Raw genomic sequence first — 24,437 nt, forward strand, 5'->3', positions numbered from 1 at the left:
TCTTCGCCTGGTCCTTTATTACACCTTCCAAGCAAGTAAAATTCTCAATTTTATCAGCTAATTATGCTGCCTTTCAAAAAATTGATGCATTCATGTTTCTTTAAATGTTCGACGATAGATTGTTTTATATTTCTGTAAAAGACTTCTGTAACATTGTACTCTTGCTGTGGGTTCTACAGGGGAAACTGACTTTTTCCTTGCTGAGACACATTAAACGATAGACAAATATTTACGATACCTCAAATGAAAAATAGGAAGTCGCGGGACTTATTTTCTTAAACAATCTCCAAAACAAATATTCCAATCAATTTCAAAAAGAATTTAAATAGAATTATGTGCCCTCGAATTCAAAGCGTTTGTGTCTGCTAATTTTCAATTAATTTTCAGACACGTTATGTTTTGAATAACTTTAATTTTTGAGTTAAATATCAAGTTTAAGATATTCTAGTTGTCTATTGAATGTTACACAGTAAAGTATTCTTAAACCATATAAGTATGCTTGAAACATGTCCAGAAGAGATGTTTAGAAACCTAAAGCTTACCAAAAACAAGATCAGGCAACCATTGAAATAAATATATATTTATTTTACGTTCTTATTTACACCATTGTCCTTTATTAATGTAGGAGTGATCATTCGAAACCAATTTAACCCCAACAGATTGTATAGTTACCTCTCCTTATCATGCATCTGATATTCATTAGGATTCGTTGGTTTCTGTCTGTCACACCTAGACCTACTGTTTGATAGTTATCATATCATTCAGATGTCCTTTGTTTTAATTATTCTTAAAATTTTACGTTTTGTTTTCTTAGAGCTAACCTTTCATGTTTTTTTTAAGGTCGTATTGAGATCTATAACTGTTTGTTTTTCCTTCGATTGGTCTCTAGTTGGTTTGTTGTTTTATATTTGTAATCATATTTCGTCACTAAATATTTTGAAAGGATTTTTAAAACGGTCAAGAAAAATACCTCGATACACTAGTTATTATTAAACACACCTAAAACAACTCTTTGAGGCACACGTAGGTGAAATTCTGCAAGGTCAACAAATTACTGTGGATTCATGATTTTTCGTTGGATACCCATTGTCGTGGATTTCGTTGGTATCGGTGAACCACGATCTCAAATGTTCAACGAAACTGCAATTTGTTCATAGCCTTGATGTAGAAATAAACTAAACCATGAAATTGTAAGATCACATGTACTTACTTCATCACGGGTAAACTAACTGTAAGGCGGCAGTGCCAAGGCATAATGATTAAATTTAGCTGGGCTAGGTGATATATGTATTGACTATTAATTCATACTCGCAAAACAGTAAGCATATCACTGTATTAATTTGATACATAAACTACATAAGTGATCTTACAATCAACAGTATTTTGCTTAGTCTTCCAATCGCTCCACGAAACTTCTTCATAAACTATTACATCTATTTTATCAGCAACTAAAGCCGGGATTCAAGGTTATTGTGAAACTTCCTATTCTTGAGGTGGCGTGAATCAGATGTGGATACTAAACAATTCCAAAGATCTTTTATATTACAATAAATCTAAAACTCTTTAATCTTGCAATAGAATTAAAACATTTGACTTTTCTACACTTTACACAAGTATTCCTTATTCCAAACTAAAAGACAAATTCAAAGAGCAGGTATTGTTTTGTTTTCAAAAAAAATAATGTTCAACGGGGATACAAGTATCTTGTCTTGATAAATTCTACTTTGTAAAGAATCACTTTGATTTAAACAAACAACTCTTTGAAACTGACATTATCAAAGATGCTTGATTTCTTGATTGACAACATATTTCTTACGTTTAGAGGACAGTAGGCATTCGAATTGGCACCAATAATTAACCCGACTTGTTTCTTTATTATTATGAAGCTGATTTCATACAGGAACTTCTTTGGAAGAATGATAATTAATTCGCAATAACCTTTAACTTTACCTTCCGCTATAGAAATGCTGTTCTCTCACTAACATTTGGTGATTATCTTGAACGTATATTTTCCATCGAACAAGAGATAAAGGATACAACAGATACAGTTAAGTCGGCCTCATATCTTCACTTACATCTATAAATTGACAATGAGGGTCGGCAGTCAGCGCCACAAGGACGCCATTGAACAAAGAACTCCAAATGGTGGAGTTGAAATCATCCCTTAGAAAATTTTACAGACGCAATGACGAGTTATGTAATAACCGTTTCACAGATGATATTGGATGTGTTCCTTATGTCATTATAACTACAATCTCCTTCAATTTTCACGAATATGACCTACCGAATAAGACTTTTAATAGGGTTTGTAATATCATGAGCAACACGAACGAAGCCACATGTGAAGCAGGATCTGATTAGTCTTCCTGAGCACCTGAGATCAACCCCAGGTTTTTTTGGGGTTCGTGTTGCTAAGCCTTCAGTTTTCTATGTTGTTTATTGTGTTCTATTATTTGTCTGTTTGTCTTTTATTGTTTTTAGCCCTGGCGTTGTCAGATTATTTTCGATCTATGAGTTTAACTGTCCCTCTGGTATCGGTCGCCCATCCTTTACTATTTTACGGTTTAATCGTAGTGTCCTAAAATTAATACTGTCGTTGTAATATTCTATAAGCTAAGGCTTTCAGAAGACTAAGGATTTTACATAATTTATTCCGGAAGCATGTGTGTTTATAATAGTATGCAAAACAAACAAGGAAACAGATATGAAATAACATAGATCTGTACTAAGAAAGATAACTCAACTTTTACAATGATAAAAGCTGGATATTACATTCCTCCTTTTGTTTGATTTTGAAATCTAAATAATAATACTTAATTCTTAAAAAGATATGAATTCTTAAAATCAAAACAGATATTAAAATAACTAGAAAATCTTTTCTTTGACTAGATTATTATTATCAAAAATAAAACAGAAAAATAATTGACTTACAATTTTCTCACAATGTTGAATCAATGAATATATGCATGAATGAACTTGAAAATATTGAATGAATATATGAGTGAATGAACTTGAAAATATTGAATGAATTTACTTATATATTTCCCTTTAAACAAATGATTTCCTGATAAAACATTTTTCTGACTCGTCTGGTGATTTCAATGTAGATATGCAATGTAGAAGTAATAACAATTTGAGAAACATTTTGCAACGCTTGAATATGTACAATCTTGTCTATGAAAAGACAAACTTTACTACTGATACAGGCACATGCATTGATTTATTTTTGACTAACAATAAAAGTTGTGTAAAGTCAGTTGATATATTGTCACCTTTTTGTAGTAATCATACGCCTGTGTGTGCCGAGGTCAATTTTAAAGTGAATAAAAAATATACATACAAACGTACAATTAGAAAATATGAAAATGCTAATTATAAAGATTTTTATGAGTGACTTCAACAATATTGATTGAAATAAACATTTTCAATTATGTGATAATAAAAATGACATGTATTCACAGTTTTTGAATATTTATAGTAGACACGGTTTTGGAGGTCAAGCTGTGTTGTGCAAGAATCTATAAAATATTTTGGGATGCTATTAAGAACAAAGGAGCTAAATTCATTCAAGTGTGGACATCACAATATAGCAACTGATTACATAATAATTAATTATGAAATAATTTTGTCATAATGAAATTATCACAATGTGAAAGATTAATCCTTCTTCTTTCTTTTGGTACCTCATTTATAAAATATAAAGAAGGATGAAATGAATTACATCAGTTTAAAGTTGTCTGATTGGGAGTGAAAAAATCTTTGTATTGTGCTACTTTAATTATCTAAAAATAGTAAGTGGCTATATCCGTCCCAGGGGAAAAAATGGCTACAACATTTTAGTGATGATATGCAGATGTATGAAAGTTTTTCAAAACTAAATATAGTTCAGTGTTGACATGCGTCACAAGTGCAACTCAATTGACATATCGGTATTGTGTTCAGTGTATCCTAGTTATTCATCTTACTGTTGATTTCAAAAGATGAAAATTTATTTGCTCCGTTTAATGCCAAATAAAGACGTATAACACAGAACTTCTTTTAAACTGAAATATATATAATGAGGGCTATAAAAAAAATAAACTATCTGTCATATAATCTCATATTATCATATTTATACAAAAAAAAAGAATGTAAACTAAAATATAAAAGTTCAGTAGCATGCCTTTATCGACAGAAATCAGAAAATAAAAGTTACAATTATCTTTTCGCTCCAATATCAAAAAGTTTGATTAATCTGACATTTCCCATGCAAGTAGCAAGTTCCAGCGGTGTTCTGCCGTTTTTATCCCTCCTATAGATATTTGCCTTCTTTTGTATAAGAAATCCAATAATTCTATATCGGTTTAAGGTATGGCTCCGGAACTCTTTGAATTGCAGCAAACATAACATAAGAGGAGTTACACCGTCACTGTTAGAGACATCAACATTTACCCCTTGGTCAATTAGTTTTTTTACATTTCTATAATCTCCGTATTCACATGCTTTATGCAGCAAAAGTTGTGCGATGTTTCCTGTTCCTGGGTATCTGCCATCCTGATCTGGTATGCAGTAATTTAAACCTTTGTCTAATAAAACTTGTAATACTTTGCTATTGTAAGCAATGTGGAGCAATGTTTTCCCGTGTTCCTCTTTTTGTTTAAAATCCGCTCCATTTTCAAGCAGAGTTTCTGCTATTTTATCAAATCCAAGCTTGCATGCAAAGTATAAGGGTGTCTTGCCGTCCTTTATACAGGGATAGTTTAATGTTGCGCCATTTTTAATGAGTAACTCAACAATTTCATTGTAGCCATTATTGCATGCAATGCATATAGGTGCATGTTCATTGTCGCCAACTTGGTTAACGTCAACATCTTTTTCTATAAGATATTTGACTGCAAGAATTGAGCCTTTTGTACATGCTACTGTCATGAGCGATTTCCAGCCAAGTACGTTATCTTTTTTATAGCCTCGATCTACTCCTTTACATACAAGAAGTTTGACTACGCTGTCATAGTTGTTTTGTATGGCTATTATCAATGCTTGACATATTCTTGCTCCCTCATTCAGTAACATATCAATTAGCTGCCCATTGACTTGTCGACAAGCTGCAACCAAAGGCGTTTCGCCGTCTGTGTTTGCCATGTTTACGTCTGCATCGCCTTCGATGAGTGACCGGATAGTTTTAATGTCTCCCCGCGTACATGCTTCATATAAAGGTGTCCACCCGAATGGTAGCATATTTCTGGTATTGTCTGGTGTTTGCCATGTTTTAGGTATGTTAACATTTGAATTGTGTTGAGTCAACATGTTTACTATATTATCATTCCCAGCAATACGAGCAGCATGTAGGGGTGTTCGACCTTCACAATCGTACTTGCATGCGTTAGCATTGTTGTCAAGAAGCAACTTAACGATTTTGGTATTGCCTTCCTCGCATGCAATGAATAATGCTGTTCTCCCCTGTATATCAACACTATGTATGTCGCAATTTTCGGTAATAAGAATTTTAACTATTTTGTCGTGGCCTCCATGAGTGGCACCAATAAGTAAATCGCTACAATCATGAACTGTAGCACCTTTATCAATCAAAAGTCTTACTATACTTTCATAACCACCTAAACAAGAAACGTATAAAGGGGTACGATAATATTTATTTGGTTTGTTTATATCAGCATGTCTCTCTAGCAGACGTTTAACTAAACTGTAATGACCACAAATACAAGCGGTATATAGTGGTGTTTCCTCGTCAATATTAGTTTGGTTCACAGTTGACCCTTTTTCAAGAAGACTTTCTACTGTCCCTAAATGCCCATCACGACACGCAGCGGTCAAAGGTGTGAACCATCCATTTCGAGCATCAACATCAGCTCCAAAAGAAATAAAAAGCTCAACAAGTTCTTTATAACCTCGCAAGCATACAATGATGAAGGTTGTATTCCCATTCTCGTCTTTAAAGTCAATAAATCGTCTTTTACTATCATCGCCAAAATCCTTCACAACCTCTAAAAACATATATCTATATTCTTTATATCTCATTTGGACATTGTTCAAACACCAATGTATCTTTCCATTCTCGAGGTCCGTTCGTAGCCTTTCTTTGTATCTGTGTTCCTCTGTTGAAGGTATAACTATTGTAAACTCACCATGTGGTTTTTGCATTGACTCTAATTGTACACGTTCACTTATTAGTTTATCGTCTGCAAATTTGATGATTGGCGCAATTAATGTTTTACCAAAATAAAAACACAGAAAGTCAAACATTTTATCGTGTATAACTTTGTACTCTTTGTCTACTTTGATAAAGTAAGTGTCGATACAAGCATTCAGTTTGGCTGTAATTGAAGGCCGAGGGGTATCACGACCTAATTTGCAAAATTCAAAAATGTCTTTTAATTTCTTTTTTTCAACTGTATTTAGATCGTTTGAAACATCAAACATAGCTTCATTGATGGTGCCGTTATATATAACGCAAAGTAACAATACACAAAATTTCTCTTTGTCGGAATATTTCAGCTGGTTCCACTCCGTTCGAAATATTTCATATGGAGAGTTCAAGAACCCATTGATCTCAAACTTGTCATGCTGAGAGTACAGGAAGCACATTACTGGAGAGAATTCAATATTTTTTAAAATATCTGTCAATATTTGTACATCCTTTTTCAAGTATTTACTGGCTATTTTTATTTTATCTTGAAGTGAATACTGTACCGGTAATTCGTAAATATCGTTTTTGAATATATCGAATGCATCTTTGAAAGATTCTTCATTAAACACTTCAGTACGACAGGTGGCTAAAATTTTTGTCTTGCCCTTAACTAGAATACTTTTGACAAACTCCACCATTTTTAGCCAGTTTTCAATATCATTAATATTTGCTGTATATTTTCCACATATATCATCCACAAAAAAAACCTGACGAACATTTTGCTTGTATCGACTCTTGATATCTTTAACATTAAAGCAAGGCTCTATACTATACGCCTTTTCGTCGAATAATTTAAACGCTATATGCTGTGCAGTCAGGGTCTTTCCCATTCCAGATACTCCTGTTAAAAGTAAGCAATTGTGGGTTTCTAGAATTCCAAAAATATCTGTGACTACGTCTGTTTCAACAAACAATTTACTTTTCAGCTTCCATAGTTCCATTTCGGGTATGTCGGCGTCTGTAAAACACTCAAAATATAACGGTGTCAAATTATTGTACAAATGTTAACCAGAACAAAATCAATTGATCGTTATATCTATTATCGAATCGAAGCCCTCTAAATGCCGAATTGTCTATTTTCAGTATAAATAGAGTACAAAAAGATTCAACTGGCATGACACTTTTTTAATACCATCATGTTACATAATAAGATCTAACCGCGAAATATTTTTTTGACTAGTCTATTTCCTACAAGAAGTTTATTTGTAACACCACATTTATCTTTTTAATCGCGTTAAATATTATCAAAAAAACAAATTCTAATTAATCAAATTGTTTAATACATATATATGTTTGATTGATGGTCGTATATATTTTTCTTAAAACTAGCGTTAATATTATGTTGACCCTTCAGAAGCACTTCATTTTATCTGTTTTTATCATATTGTGTTAGTGTTTTGATTTTTTACCAATTAAATTCAATGGTGATAAGGAAGAGGTTAGAGGGCTCGTTTTTTAATTATTTGTTTAATTGTGTTTTTTCGTTTTTATTTTGCATTCTCCTGATTTATAATATGTGTAGATTTCTGTATTTGTATTTCATGTATTTGTTCTTTATAATGATTTCAGTTGGCATTTTGTATATTAACTCCCTTTCTCATATATTTTCTTATTTTCCTTGAGTTGTCACAAAAATACCACAATATCGACCCCGGTTGCAGTAAATGACGAGTATTTGTCCAATTTTTGCGTTATATTTTTTTTTTCTTCAGTATTAGACATTGCTTTAGATCTTTATTATTATATGTTCATGTCATGTCTCTTTGATACCTACTAACTTTTATATATGCAAACAGATAAAAGATACATTCGTAGACTAAGTTCTCAAACCGTGCTACATATCAAATGGTGGTTGATGTAATTGTATGTAAAGCTCAAAACTTTTATACTAATATGAGGCAGGCATAACCTGTGAATGGGGACGAAGTCTGTATGATTTATTTTTTTTAATTCAAACATGTTAATAAAAGAAACGGAAATACCATAACGTTTCCTATTTTTGTTCTGTTGTTAGGGATTTAGTTGTGACGTTGTTTAAGTTATGACGTCATATTCAATGTAAACAAAGAAACGTTTTCATCAAGTAACGTTTTGTCATATCAAACAATTATTTAAAATGAATTGATATTGAGTACCAATCCTATATTTTACTAGACTGATATATATATATATTTTATTCAGTCTCATTCAAACAATACCGGAAAAGGAAGTAGATTTCTGCGCAAATGCAAGGATTAAAAAAGTCTGAAAATAAAAAAGTTAACGATTTTGAGTTCATTAGTAGAATGAAAATTTCGGGAATTTTTTTGAATTTTCTACTGTAATAGGGGACTTCGTCCCCATAATACATATTGGTTTTACTATTATTTTTTAGTGATTTCATATCTGATATTTGTAAAGATTTAAGGTTTGAATGGAATAAGAATTTTGTGAATATTAAATCAAATAATGCTTACTAATGTTTTATATTGAAAATTTAAACTTGCAAATTGTTGATACTACAATTAAACATACCATTTAAGGATCCATATTCAAAAAGTGTTTTTCCTTGTATGGCTAATGTCTGCAAAAAAGAAATAGAAGTCGACCAGCTTTTATTCAAAATAAACTTGACATTCATATATTATAACAGCATGCTGCAGAATCAATGCCAAAGAGGGTCTATTGTGTAAACATGAAAACGAATGTTTCACCACTCGCTAAAATTGTGGCTGTTTCTTTATTCTTATTATTAAGGATTCGCTGATTTTCATTATTCGTCATTTTCAGATGTGCTTCTTTTTTTTTATCACATATCCTCATTGGCTGAACTTATCCCTTTCGAAGTGACATTAATACAAACTAAAGAACAATATAACACATTATTGTTTGAAAGAAAGGATAAAAAATTATCCCAAACATTGCTTATAGTAAAAGGTTAAAGAATATAGCAAGTAAAAGCTTGTAATTTCAAGGAATGTGCTCTTTTGTCAAATATTTAACGTAAACGATGTGAGGATCATTCACATTGAGTGACAGATCAAGTTTATTCGTTCAGTGTATGTTTACTTTTTTTTTTGTTAATATGTTTTGTAATTGAGGTTAGCCATTATAATTGATGTTCTATGCTTTGGTGTTCAGGAAAGGTTGAAGTTTGGCGCCTGTTAAATCGTTTACCCTGCTGTATTTGATTGCACGCGTCAGATCAGGAACATGTTGTTCAGTAGTTGATGGTGTTTATCGAATTTTTGTTTCTCGTTTTATTTTATAAAGATTATATAGTTGGATTACCTGTGTGAATTAATGGATATTTGGAGCCCTTTATAGCTTGCTGTTCGATGTGAACCAAGGCTCCGTGTTGAAGAAAGTACTTTGACCTATAGAGGTTTACGTTTTACAAATTGTGACTTGGATGAAGAGTTGTCTCATTGACACTCATACCACATTTCTTCTTATGTCAACACACTATTTGAATACGGTTATGAGTGTACGGAGTCTGGTTTCTAACCGATAGCCCGTCATACTAAATATTTACACATGTGAAAATGTTAAATTCGAAGCCTTGATGTACGCACTAACATCATTACGACATGTATTAATACTGGGGAAAACTCTTACTCCCAGCTGCCATGACCCTGTTTCATTCCAGAGTCAGACATACGTCCACACAAATAATGTACAAGCAATTATTGCTCACACATTATCATGATTATGTAAACCTAACAAAATAGAAAAACTCTCCACCAAGGTTGCAGCATCAAGAGATTTTCCAAAAAGTATTCGATGAAAATAGGTTTTGATTGATATTCCTTGTTCAGTTAATTGATTTTATTATAGCCATAGACTTCATCTTATCAAAATTAAATAGATTAATATTTTCTCATGTACATTGACAATTAATTAAAGATATGTTCAATGTAATAATATCTAGTGATATGATACCCAAAACAATTCTTATTGGATATTTATCAATAATTAGGCATACTGAGATTTGTTTGGCCTTTACAATCAGAGTTAAGATTTTAGTCAAATTAAAGAGAGGATAAGTGGAGACCCTAATTAAAATAAAAACAAAAAGCATGAGGGAATCGACATCATTGAAATATTCTATAACACCCATAAACATTTAAATCAGGGACTGATTACTACATACTGTTTGCTGTTATTACTTACATTTTCAATAGTTGATATTCTTTTATCAGTCTGAATCAATGTGTTTCCAATTTCTCTTAGCTCTGCATGTACTCTTGAAAACTCTGTATCTGATGATTTGCAAATAACATCCGCATATTCCACTAATATTTGTATCTGCTGTCGGAGTTCATCGACTAATTCAAGACCGATCGTTGTACCTTGGAAAAAACCTGTACCTAGTAATACACAAATGATTTAGAATTTGTAATGTGTATAGGACCGGACAGCAAACAACAACCACCATGGCAGAACTCCTGCAAAAACAATACAGTCCAAGATATCTCTCCATCTTGTAGTTATTTTGTAGTTTTGTCTGGGCAAACGAAAGTTACAGAGTAATACACAAAGAAAATATAGAAATCGCCGACCCACACAGACAAACAACAGTGCACAAAAAACAGCATAAACAAAATAAAGACAGAGCAAAACGAATTCTGCTCAAAACTAGGGGTGATATCCGGTGGTGCGGAAAGATGAGCAGACCCCGTTCCACATGAAAAAGAGTAATGTGGCATGTTATACCTAACGAAGCTAGGGTGTAGTGGTTAGCACATCGGACCACTAACACAAAGTTTCTTGGTTCGATACCCGTTCTTTGGAGAAAATTTCAGGGAAAAACATTCGGCTCTCTGTTGACAACATTTGCAAGTATAGCACTTGTAGTTTGAATCTCGTAGTTGATACTATATTGTAGGACTTGTATTTTCTATCACGATGTCCTGGATAGAAAGTTGCTGCTTACAGGGAATCTATTAAATCAAGAGTTCAAAGTGGTAAAGTTGAAATTATCCATTCGTAATTTTTATGTTTCACAGATGATAGCCTGGATATGTTCCTTATGTCGTAACTAAAATATTGCCCCTTTCCTATTTGGCGCGTGTGACGTATGATCTACATAATAAGACTTATTACCGGGTTTGTACTAGCATGAGCAACATGTCAGGTACCACATGTGAAGCAGGATCTTCTCAACCTGCAGGAGCACCGGAGATCACAACCAGTTTTTGGTTGGGTTCGTGTCAAACAGTCTTCAGTTTTCTATGGGTTTTGTTTTGGTTTTTTGTGGCAGTTGCTATCAAATAGTCTTTTTCCATGTATATTGTCGTATGTTTTGGTAGCAGTTAAGTGTGTTCCTTTTGGTCCGTTTTTCTACTTTTTCTTCATCTGCCTTTTTATGGTTTAAATGAATATTGTAAATATTATTTGTTTGTTTACTCAATAAGCTATAAGTTATACAAGTTGTTGTATGAAAAATCCTTTGCATCTCGTAATCATAGGACGATTAAGCTTATTTTGGAAGGAAATGTTGACTTTTTTACAGATTCTTTTAATAAACATATGTAGCTCTTATTGTCTTTAATTGATCAATTATTACAAATGTTATATCAATAAGTTACCATAGTTTGGATACTTGTTAAGAGCAACGGTGTTACGTTGTGTACATTTCATTCAGTTTTTTTTACCTTGTTCATCTTTTACTTTTGTTTATCTTAACATAGCTGCGGATAAAAATTGGTAAATGTTATCACTTGAACTTTGCCTTTTATAGAGTTTTAGTTCTGTTATAATTCAATGTATAGAGTGAAAAATCATTATGACAAAGTCACTTTGAATAAACAGAGATATGTTTGTTTTTGTACTGCATATCTATTTTGCACATTTTATCGCATATGACTTAATTATTTACTAAAGAAATCTGATAAGCCTTAAGATGGAAGTTTTTTAATGACAGTGTATATCTAAAACATATTATCTTGACATGGGTTTAATGAAGTTCAATATTTTCTATTGTTTAATTTTGATATCTATATTTGATTTTAATCAATTGAGAACATTACTTTTCGTTACAATTCATGAAAAAATATGGAACAAGGCAATGACCAGGTTATGTTAAGTTACAGTAAATGGGCTATATCACAGATTTTTTTAGATTTTTACATACGCCTTTGGCTCTTTGAAATGACAATAAAAAGTGATGGCTTTATCTCAGGGTTGGCAAAGTATGACTCACCCGGGAATTCCCGGGCGGGAAAACCCGGGTTTTCCCGGGCTGGGCAATACTCCCAGAAATTGGTAATGGTGGGCATTACTGGGAAATATGATTTTTTAAGCTTATTTTAACACAAAATAGTAAAGACTTGTTATAGTTTCATAGTATAACAGCTAAATATATACTTTTTATACAGATAACCATTGACAGTCATTTCTAGAAAATTCAATTTCATTCTCTTCTCTATTAATTTTATATGTTGGCAGAATACAAGATCTGCACATTTAAAGATACCTTTTAATTACCAAGTATTGTTTCAATAATCCAAACTTTGAAAATTGCATTTTATTGCAGTGTTTAAGTGAATTGTTAATTTTAATTGTTATACATTCATGTTGCTAAATAAACTTCCTACAGGGTCATGCCATTAACACTTATAAAATTGAAAGGACTGATTATTGTTACATTAACAAATCTGTTTTCTAATCTGAATAATACTTATTAATTAGTGACAGTACATATACATTTTTTTAAATATGATGTTTCTTTAATACATGTAATTGTTAATTCTTAATAGGAGCTATATTCATTTGAAAAAAGATGATTTATTTGCTTTTATTTACAGATTGCCAATCTAGACAAATGCTGAACAAACAAAATAGGGTATAAATATCTTATTAAATGTATTGCATTTGTGTTTATCACTGAATCCTCTTTAAAATTCAGACAAATATTTTATATTACCCAGTATTGCCCAGTATTACCCACTAAAACCCAGTAAAACACGGGTTTTCACAGTATTTCCCACTGGGCTGGGCAATACTCATAAAACCCGGGTTTTTGCCAACCCTGCTTTATCTTTTTTGGCCCTTAAATATTACTAATAGAATTTTTCAAATTAGGTGCCCATTTGAAAAGAAAGCACCAAATTGGCGAAAAACGACAATTAATTTGCAGAAAAAAAGGAAGTGGTGTTCTTTGATATAACCATGGTTTGTCAACTTCTTGCGCGGACACGTGTGGTGTTTAATAAAGTATGAGAATCAGCTGCAATATCTTGGATACTGCACGAGTTAAGAAATATTATATTCTACGTGCCGGCGAAGTCGTTACATTGCTTCTAGGTGGGGGAAATTTATAATTTTAACATTAAAATCGTGTCGTTTGTATTAGATTGACCTCATGTTTCATATTCGAGGTATAAGTAAAAAAATAAATGGGACAGAGGAAGTTGTTGGTGTTGTTCAATGTCTGATTTTTTTTAATGTAAAGCTTATATTGTGAATATAAAGAACATCATCAACATATATATATATATATATGAATGTGAAATTAAATGATAGGGCTTCTTTGGTATTCAAATATGTTGTTCAGCAGTTGTTCACTGGTTGTTTTTTTAATGAAGTTCCTAAATGTTTCTCGATTCTCGTTTTTTATATAGATTAGACCGTTGGTTTTCTCATTTGAATGGTTTTACACTTAGTCACTAGTAATATTTTTTGGGCCCTTTATATGTTACTGTTTGTTTTGAGCAAAGGCTCCGTGTTGAAGGCCTTACTTTAACCTATAATGATGTACTTTTTTTAATTATGACATGGATTGAATGTAGTCTCATGGGCACTCTTACCACATCGTCTTATATCTAATCAATTAGAAACGTTAGCATACTGATCACTTGTTCCTCTATGTAGCATGTTTTACTATAGTTGTAAGATATGGACCTTTTACAATAACTAGACCAATAAAAAGTTGATTTACCTTTGACACCATGATGTTTCTTATACGAACAGAGGTGTGTCCTCTTCAAACAGACACCCCAGGTCTTTTTGACATACAAATTTCGATCATAGTTTTCAACAAACTTTACTCATTGATTAAGGTACAAAAATATGATTCAAAAATAAATCTAGTAATTTGATTGCCTGATTTCTGAGCCTGAGTCCGAAAATATATGATAACGTTACTTGGAAAGTTGATTTAAAAAGATAAATAAAATAGAAATTAGGAAAGCAAAATAGAACATCTAAAATTCTTTAAATAAGCATATAGTTAAATACCATTTGTTTTCCATTTGTTAAGTTCAGCGATGAATTGGCTCTCTTCAGCTGCATTTAAGTTCAGAAGGTAGATAAAATCTTCAATCTGTTGTAATGATGAATTGTACTTCATTGTGTCCCACTCTGTAAAATTGCAGTGGGCCCAAGGATTTCGTACATCTGCCCTAACCTAAAGTACACAAACATATTAATTTGACCTTCTTTACATTTCTAAACATATCATTTGTATAATAACAGTATGACATTATAGTAAAATCTGAAACGTTTCTCACAAACAACAGATGACAAAACTGACGCTAAAAGACTGAAAACAAATGCAAGTAATTTAGTTTGGGATGTAACTCTTCTTCTGATTGGCTGACGTTGTTATGTTTATCAGCTCATAGACATATTTTTTTTTATGTGACCCTGACGTCATCAACGTACTTTCATGGTTTGCTCCGGGTTATTCAGTGTGCACCACATTGTTTATGTTATTTTTGCATAGACAGAAACATTATTACAGTCATTTCATAATTAACATGAAAGCTCAAAACTTGTAAGTTTCTTTCATTGATGATTTGATCACTTTAATTTGATATGCCATATGTTAAGACAGTTGGCAAGATTTATGTGTTACGCCATGTGCTAGAGGCCTAATACGGTTATAAGGCTCATTATTTTCATATGTGGTTTGAGCTTTGCTCTCACACAATTTAGAGTTTATTGGTCTCATTAATATTGTATTGCGTAAGTAGCACTCGGTGTAAATGTACAAGATGAAGAAACAGGATAAAAATGGACTGAGCTTTTATTTGCTATCATATAGACAAACTGTAAGGATATAAAGACAGAATTGTACGCTGATGAGGTGCTTAGATTAGGTTGGCAAACTCAAATGTAGCAGATAAAAACTTGTGTTAACAAATTTGTAAAAACATAAAACAGATATCATTCAAAACATGTCATTTTTCTCGGTTATTATCTAGTCTCAATGTAAAACATCGAATGTTCGTGTGCTTATTGATTTGTATCAAAAACAAAATAACATAAATTGAAAGTAGCGAGTTGTTTATGTCATCTCTAAGGTGAATGTTGGTTAACATTGTTACTTTCATATATTAATCAAATTAAACAAACGTAAAGATCTATTAATTTAAAAGTTACTGAATACTGTTTTAGATATTGACTATGCGTAAATGGAAATCTAAGATATAGTGGACCATATGAAACGATCTTGTCTTACATTTTTGCGAAGGAAAATGAACAAATTATTATTTGTTTGTATTATACCATGAAAACATCTCAAGACACCCATTAAACGCAAGAAAGCAAACAGACGTATACAATACATAACCAGCTGTAAAGTGAGGATCAACGTTACCAAGTGACAACACTGAATTGCCGAATCAAGAGTTTGTTATATCTTAGGTTATAAAATGTCTAAAAGAAGCTGCATCGACCTTGTCATTGTAATATCACGCATTAGAATAAACCAAATGTTAGTAGAAATTTTTAAACATTGAGTATAGATTGATGTATATTCTTACATTCCTGGCAGCTATCTGCACGTTTCCAGGAAACTTGTCTATCTTGTCGATCATTCCAAATAGAGCTGATGAATCACATGAACAATCTATCGCTGTGTAATGTGCCATGTGTGTTTGGAGGAATAGCTTCGACAAATCAACAGCATTCTGTACTTTGTAATCGTACAGAAATGAACGATAACCATGAGTTGCCTTGTTTTGATTGATTGCCTCATAATTTAGGTAGATGTTTGCTGCGCCATATTTCCGTAGATGTATTGTTTGTGTTTGTAAGTCGATCTGATCAGTTATCTTAAGTGAGTTGTAAAGGTTAGTAACAACTGGGTCCACATATTTTCTCAAAGCTGGTGATAATATACTGTGCACACATATACCAACTACGAGCCATCTTTTCCTGTTGTCGTCTAAGTCACCCGGTGGGCCTAAGAAAATATGTGATACTGATTTTTTTAATAATGTTTTACATTAAGAATGAACGGACAGATTTTATGCGGTTTTTTCTTTTTTGCATTTACTAGTGTTATTGGCTATTTATATATATTATATTTGTACAGTATTAATGAGGTATTTTTTTTTCCTTTTTAATAGTTTGCACTGTAAAAGGCGTATATGTTTATGTACAAATGTTTTAATCATAATAAAAAAAAATACTCAACAACAACAGAAGAACACCACTTCTTTTCGTTTCTTTGGAGTACATTTTGTTTTATTACATATTACTTTTTTTTAAAGTGAATGAAAGGAATCAAAATTATGATACAATGTTTTTGAAGTTAAAAACACAAAACAAAAACGAGTGTTCTTAATGTGGATGGGGCGTATTATTAAAAATCCACAGATGTTTTCGAATGCTTTGTCAAAAGGAAGTTTATATTATGCCTTTTTCAAAAAGATGATTAAACATATGGGTCACCGGACCTTTTTCACGCTACAGGTTGTGCACTATTGTCTGATTTTGTATAGATTATGCGTGGAAAATCCAATTTTGTGTGATAAAAACTACACCATAGAATTTAAAGATCAAATATGAGAAGATAGCTCTCAGAAAAAGAAACATTGGGGTCATCGAACTTGTTTTCTTGCTACATATTAATATAGGTAAATTCACAACATTATCTTTAATAAAAGAACTTTATCTGAGTTATCTCACCTTATTTGGCAAAAAATGGAGGGAAAATAACACACACAAATATGGTGTTTTTTTTTTTTTTTTAGAAAAAAAGCCATAAATATGATAAAACATATAATGTTCTATATGTACATTAAAAGTCTTACTCATGAATTACATACTACTCTAATAGTTTGCAAATGTTATTAACGATTTGTGTTCTGCTACTTCAAAATCCAAGAGCCACCTTAATTTAAATTTTTGACATTTAGAAGAAAAATACAAGATCTTGCCGATTTTGTGAAAACTAATGTCGAGTGTAGATGTTCATATGAATATAAATATCTGGATTGACTTTGTTTTACAGTTTCTTAATCGAATTTGTTATTTGACTTATCGCAGACTTTTGATTTGTTTTATTTTGAGGATGAAAATGTTATTATTTCCACAATTAATGAAAATGTCCCTGTAAATTCTACATGAATGTGAAGGTAATGCATGATTTTTAATATATTTATACAAACTATAAGCAAAAACAAGAAAGTCTGTTTTTCCGTTTGTTGTGTTATTTAAGGAGAAGAACAAATGTTACTACTTTTTTTTTAATGCAAAACGCTCTTTTTTACACTTTATTTGCATAGGAATGCTCAAAACAAAAACTGATGCAACAGATTAATGGGGAAGAGCGACTGAAATCAACGATACATTAGTTTTACGGTATCACTTAAAAGTTATAAAAGGTACGATATGTCTGTTTCTGGACTCAATAGCGATATCATGTTCGCTGTCTCTGACATTAAAAAAACTAAGGATTTTTTGATCCAGGAATATATTACCTTAGCCGTATTTGGCATAACGTTTTCGAATTTTGAGTCCTCAATGCTCTTCAACTTTGTACTTGTTTGCCTTTATAACTAATTTGATAGAAGCGTCACTGAATAGTCTGATGTAGACGAAACGCGCGTCTGGCATATTAAATTATAATCCTGGTACCTTTGATAACTATTGGATGTAAAAATCATCACTTTAGAATGGAACTTTGACAACATTATTTCTATTTAACTATCTCACATGTCTTAAAGTCAACTTAAAACATTTTTTATCTTGTTACATTGAACTTTATAATCGGGGCCAAATATGGCCCTTACCGAACTTACTCCTTGAAAGTATATACGGCTTTCTGTTATCTTTTGAAAAATTCAAAAGTTTTGTAACAGGAAATTTATAAAAATGACCATATAATTGATATTCATGTCAACACCAAAAATAGGTCAAAATAACAGATTTTGGTAAAATTTTACAAAATCGTCGGAATTTCATGAAATACCAGTACACATAGAGCGCAGGCGTCGACAAACTGATTATGCATGGTAAACATGTAAAGTGTATTTACAAACATTATATCAAAATATCTTTGGTGTTGACGTATGCACTCTATGTTCCCTGTCCAACAACCGATGGATATTTAACCATTTTCATTGACTTTTTCGTGTAAAATCAAAATTAGTACTATTTGTGACGCAATACATATAACGCAGGAACGTATTTTTTCAATAAAAGGGCCCATAGTGTGTCTTATCACTGTATTAGCTATGATTCATTGTGATATTGGTCAATAAACCCTACTATGAAATTTAAACAAATAAAGGGGGCGATTTAAGAACCTTACCGAACCTACTCCTTTACCATAATTGTGTCCTATTCCCTAATGTGACATGTTTACTGAGTATTGATTTGTATGATGAACGATGCATAAATAGCAGGAGATGCTTACGCTTTCTACGCACCAAGCCTCTCTAATTGTTTAGAGTTCATTGGAACCCATCAGTTTTTAAAGTCATATGAAAATAAGTTTAATATGTTTTATATACTTGAATAGCTAAGTTTAAATCTAAAAGAAGTGAATTTGAATGCCTTGATTTCTATTTTATTTAAAAATGACAACATTCATACCTGTATGTGACGAATATTCTACATGTAGCTCACTTATTCTTTTTTCTAAATCCAAAGGTATTGAACTCTGTATCGGTGTTGGTACCAGATTAGCCATGTTTACCTACAAAACGAGCATTTTAATTTTCTGATTTTTGCAGTTAAAAAAGATTTATCAGTCGTTCCGTTGTCTCTTTCACTATTCTTTTCTCTTTTTTAATACAATAATTGAAGTCAATAACGTTGACCACCATAAAAACAAATTGACGAGGATATATCAACGACGTCATAATGATTGTACCGCACGAGGATAAAAGCTTATGTGAACGGTTACAGCCAGCCACTACTTATACAAATGTAGTGCTGCATATACCTACGAATATTATCATATACAATATTAAAGGTGCCTGCAGGTCACACCCTATTTATCTGTATCAATGTGCCTGCAGGTCCTACTGACATTTATCTGTACAATCGTTGTCTGAAGATAAACTAGTATTAAGAACTGTAACATATAAAAAAAAATAAGGTGTTGTATGATTGCCAATGAGATACCTCTCAACAAGACACCAAATGACACAGAAATTAACTATAGGTAATCGTACGGCCTTCAACAATGAGTAAACCCCTTACCACATAGTGAGCTATAAAAGGCCCCGAAATGACAATGTTAAGCAATTCAAACGAGAAAACTTACAGCCTAGTTTATGTACAAAAAAAATGAATATGTAACACATAAACAAATGACTACCACTGAATTACACGCTCCTGACTTAGGACAGGCACACACATAGATAATGTGGCGGAGTTAAACATGTTAGCGGGGTCCCAACCCTCCCCTCACCTGGGACAGTGGTGTAACAGTACAACATCAGAACGAACTTTAACATTCAGTTGAAAAAGGCTTATCTCATCAGATGGATGAAAATACAAATAAAAGTTGACGTGGCCGTCTACTTGTACATCCGAACAACAAAAAGACACTAAGTAAAGATCGGAGAGTACTCGCAGTTACTGACAGCTAGTTCAAAGCCACTAACAACTAATATAAATTAGACTAAATTATCAATCAGTGCATATCCAAAATTAAATGGATTTAGTGTAAAGACGTCATAAACAGTCAGAGACCTAGTGCAATGCCAAGATACAGCTATCGACAGATTGTAGATCTATGAATATGTATATCATATGTATATATAACAATAATATTCAGTTTGCTTTTAATTTACTGATAACAAAATCAACTTGATATTAATACAATAAAAACAATATTCAATGTTCTACCATAGACTTTCACAGATGCCCTCTGTTCACACTGATATCTATATGTTCTGTAGTCTATAGTCTGTCTTAGGGGCCTGCAGGTCACATGACCATAGTTCTCTACCATAAAATTGAGAATGGAAAAGGGGAAAATGTCAGAGACAACAACCCGACCAAAGAGCAGACAACAGCCGAGGGCAACCGGTAGCCGGATGAACTACAGGCACCTCAGATAATTATGGTACAGATCAACATCAAGATTAACTACAGGCACCACAGATAATTATGGTACAGACCAATAGCAGGATGTTGGATGTGTACGGATTCATAGTTTAGTCTTAGATGCATGATATGTTTTTATTAGTTGTTTTGAACTAGCTGTCAGTTTACTGCGAGTACTCTTATATCTGACAAAGAGCAGACAACAGCCGAGGGCCACCAATTGGTCTTCGGTGCCTGCAGATCAAACCATATACTATCATAGGTGCCACACTTTCTTTTAACACTTTCCCCGTTTTAAGTTTTTTTTTTTATTTCCCTCAAGATATGATCATAACCTCAATTCAAATTTTCATTGGAGTTTACAACCATAATAACCCATTTAAATACACCATAAAAGTCTTAGAATAGAAAAGGACATACATAATCATGGCTAAAATCAGCATTTGATAGCTACTTCTGAAAATAAATTGACAGCTAATCATCTCTAGACAATGCAACATTTCTTTAGACATCATTTAAAAAAAGGGAGGTAAAACAAACATAACATTGTACTAAGATATTGTCCATAAACCAAGTAACACTTGTTTCCTCCCTTTTTAGCCCCTAATTTACGAAATGGGTCGAGCCGTAAGTCAATCCTAACCATCCCTTTGTGGTATGGCAACCTGTGGTATAATTTCAAAGAGATCCATACACCGTTTCATTTTTCTGCCCCTAATTCCTAAACTGTTAGGATTTTAATTTCGATTTTTTTCGTTTTAACGCCACTTTTAAACACCGCTATTGCATGGCGGCCAGTTTTTATTGGTGAAAATGGTGGCCGGATGCGGACATTTCGCTTTTTTGTGTTTTCTCTTTTAACTTTGCAAACGCGAAATCGGGAAATCGAGAAATCGAAATCGAGAGATTGACAAATCGGGATATCGAGAAATCGGGAAATCGAGAAATCGGGAAATCGAGAAATCGAGAAATCGAGAATGCAAAAACGCGAAAACACGAAAACGCGAAATAAATTTCTCGATTTCGTGTTTTCGCTTTGTCGCTTTCACGATTATTCAATTTCCCAATTTCTCGATTTCCCGATTTCTCAATTTCTCGATTTCGCTTTCTTGTTTTCTCGATTTTCCGATTTCGCTTTGGAAAAGTGATAGGAGAAAACGCGAAAACCCATAAAGGAGAAATGGCCGCATCCGGCCACCATAGGTGAATGAAGCCGGAGTGCCCAGAGAAAACCCCATCGACCAATCGAGAATTGGAATATCGGGAAATCGAGAAATTGAGTAGGCGAAATCGAGAAATTCATTTGCGTTTTCGTGTTTTCGCGTTTTTGCTTTCTCGATTTCCCGATTTCTCGTTTTCCCTGTTACTCGATTTCTCTATTTCTCTATTTCTCGAATTTCCGATTTCTTAAATTCTCGATTTCGCTTTCTCGATTTCCCGATTTCGCGTATGCAAATTGAACGGAGAAACACGAAAAGGCGAAATGGTCGCATCCGGCCACCATACGTTACTACTTAAATCACTCGGCCACCGAGTCCCATAAACTGTTAGGGCCATAACCCCCAAAATCAATCCCAACCTTCCCAATGTGTATAAATTTCATAGATTTCTATTTACTTATACTAAAGCTATTGTCTGGACACCAAACCTATTTGAACGACGCTGACAACGACGACATTGAGGACGACGACGGCTACAATGTGATACCATTACGACTGCAAATTTTTTTCGGTCGTATAAAAACAAAGAACACCGAACACCAAACGGCGAACAAATATCTTCACATAAACCTCAGCAATTCATAGAGGCACCCCCACCCCCCAAATTGAAAGCGATTTAAACATTTTCTTATGTAACATTGTAACTTGTTGTTTGAATTTATGTGATTTTTTTAAGAGTAGGAATATGAGGTAGCAAACGATTACGAAATAAATGAATAAGAATGAATTAAAACACGCAAATCATCTAGCGTCTATTTAAATCCTGCATTACAAGGATGTATTTTTAGCAGGGAATTTCCAATAGATAAATACGTCACTCTATTTGACATAATTGTAAAGAAATCATTTTTACAATAAAGAAATAACTTTAAAAAATTTAGTTTAACAGAAATGCTGTACTTTAACGACCGATTAATATATTTAAATATCCATATTTTTCTGCTATGTATATATACCTTCAAGAAAGAATAAAGTGTTGAAGTTTGTATAACATGTGTCATTATTCTACAAAAGGGCACACCCATTAAAATATGTATTAATAGGACCTGAAACTTATTATATGCCCACATAAATAGTTAGTGTATCGGATGAAATTATACCAACGAAAGAGAAACCTGTAAATGTGCATGCAGTAGATAATGTTTGGCGCCTACTTAATAAATATTTAAGCATGAATTAAAAATACACAAACCTGATTGCGTCCATTTAAATACTGCGTTCAAAGTTATATTTTTAGAACGTGATTTTCCAATAAATAAATGCGTCACGACATTATTTTAAATATAAGACTCGTTTGTAATTGAATTTCCGTTTGCTTCAACTGATCAATATTGTGGTATATTTTTATCTACTTATTTTTAGTATAGGGTACACTAGCTAGGGGAGGTAATATTGCATCCGGGAACTCATATGTAACGCGTTGGTTTTGCAATGTACCTAAATTTTCGGAAAAAAAATTACCTCATCAAATACGGTACGTGAAATTGAAAGTTTTTTTCAAAGGAAATGTTTCGTATTTTTGAGAAGCAAAATCTACTACGAGGGCATAAAGTTAGTTCTAGGCAAATAAAGGATGTTTACTTTTCAATGACCAATAAATATTTTCGTATATAAAGAAATTCGGATATCGGTTATGTGTACGGCGCCATGATTGCCTTATGTTTTTTATTATCATTATATGAAGTGGTCACAAAATTATATGCAGCCGTGTCAAGATTATATGCAGAGATCACAACATTATTTGCAGTGGTAACAACATTACAAATAGTGTTTACAACATTATATGCAGTAGTTAAAACATTATATGCATTGGTTACAACATTTTATGCAGACATGACAAGATTATATGCAGTGGTCACAAGATTATAGGCAGTGGTCACAACATTATATGCAGTGGTCACAATAGTATATGCAGTGGTCAAAACATTAAATGCAATGGTTACAACATTACATGGAGTGGTCACAACATTATATATGTAGTGGTCAAAACTTTATTTTTAAAACCCATTTTATTTGATATCAATTAAGATAAAATGTTGCAACATATATGTATTCATGATCAGTGACTTAAACATGTTAAATGTCATTATTAAAAGAACATTTAAACCAAAACATTGTAGTTGCTTATTTATTCTTCATTCGATATTCTTATTTCAAATGATAAATAAGTAGCTACTTCGAAACACAGATTGAAACTTTAGGACTTAACCAATAGAGTGGACGATATAGTCAAGTCTGTTCGTAGTCGGACTATATTCCAAAAGTCATATATTTTCCATGATACCTCACAGGTTTCATTTCTTAAAGGAAAGAGTAGCTCTTAGTAAACGCGAAAGCGTGGCATCAATAATTTTGGGAAGCACTTCGTTAGTCTGTTAGTTTGGAATCGGAAAACAAGCAAAAGAATGAAACACATCTTCTGAATTAACAAGTCACACTAGTGTCTTTTAAATTATGTTCGCTTTCACAGAGCGGAGCAATCGGTACCACAGAGCACTTTGCCGACTTTTGACAGAACGGCTGATTATTATCTCGACTGCAAAGATTTCCTTTTTCCCCTCGCATTGTCCGAATTTGATGCAGCCAAGGTGTACATGGAAGATGTCTTTCACCGATGGATGACGTGTACAACGAACTTTGATTTAATGTCACCATTCCAAAGTATCCTTGATTGTCACTCTCTTAGGTTCATTTGCAGTTGGTTTCTTTTTCATGTTTATGTCTTCTCCTTTCATATAAAGTTCGAGTGTCTTCTGTAT

At 32.7% G+C, this 24,437-nt stretch overlaps 1 long non-coding RNA gene across 1 annotated transcript; it reads right to left on the bottom strand.

Moving 5' to 3' along the window:
• Positions 1 to 2,631: 2,631 nt before the first annotated feature.
• LOC143054176 (uncharacterized) lies at positions 2,632 to 22,998 on the bottom strand. Its single transcript, XR_012971583.1, has 7 exons — positions 22,871 to 22,998; positions 18,995 to 19,097; positions 15,934 to 16,355; positions 14,405 to 14,573; positions 10,337 to 10,533; positions 8,699 to 8,747; positions 2,632 to 7,142 (listed from the first exon to the last, which is right to left on the bottom strand). It is a non-coding gene; the product is annotated as an uncharacterized LOC143054176 (long non-coding RNA).
• Between the last annotated feature and the right edge of the window lie 1,439 nt (positions 22,999 to 24,437).

This window comes from Mytilus galloprovincialis, chromosome 12, assembly GCF_965363235.1.
Source record: "Mytilus galloprovincialis chromosome 12, xbMytGall1.hap1.1, whole genome shotgun sequence".
Taxonomy (NCBI): domain Eukaryota; kingdom Metazoa; phylum Mollusca; class Bivalvia; order Mytilida; family Mytilidae; genus Mytilus; species Mytilus galloprovincialis.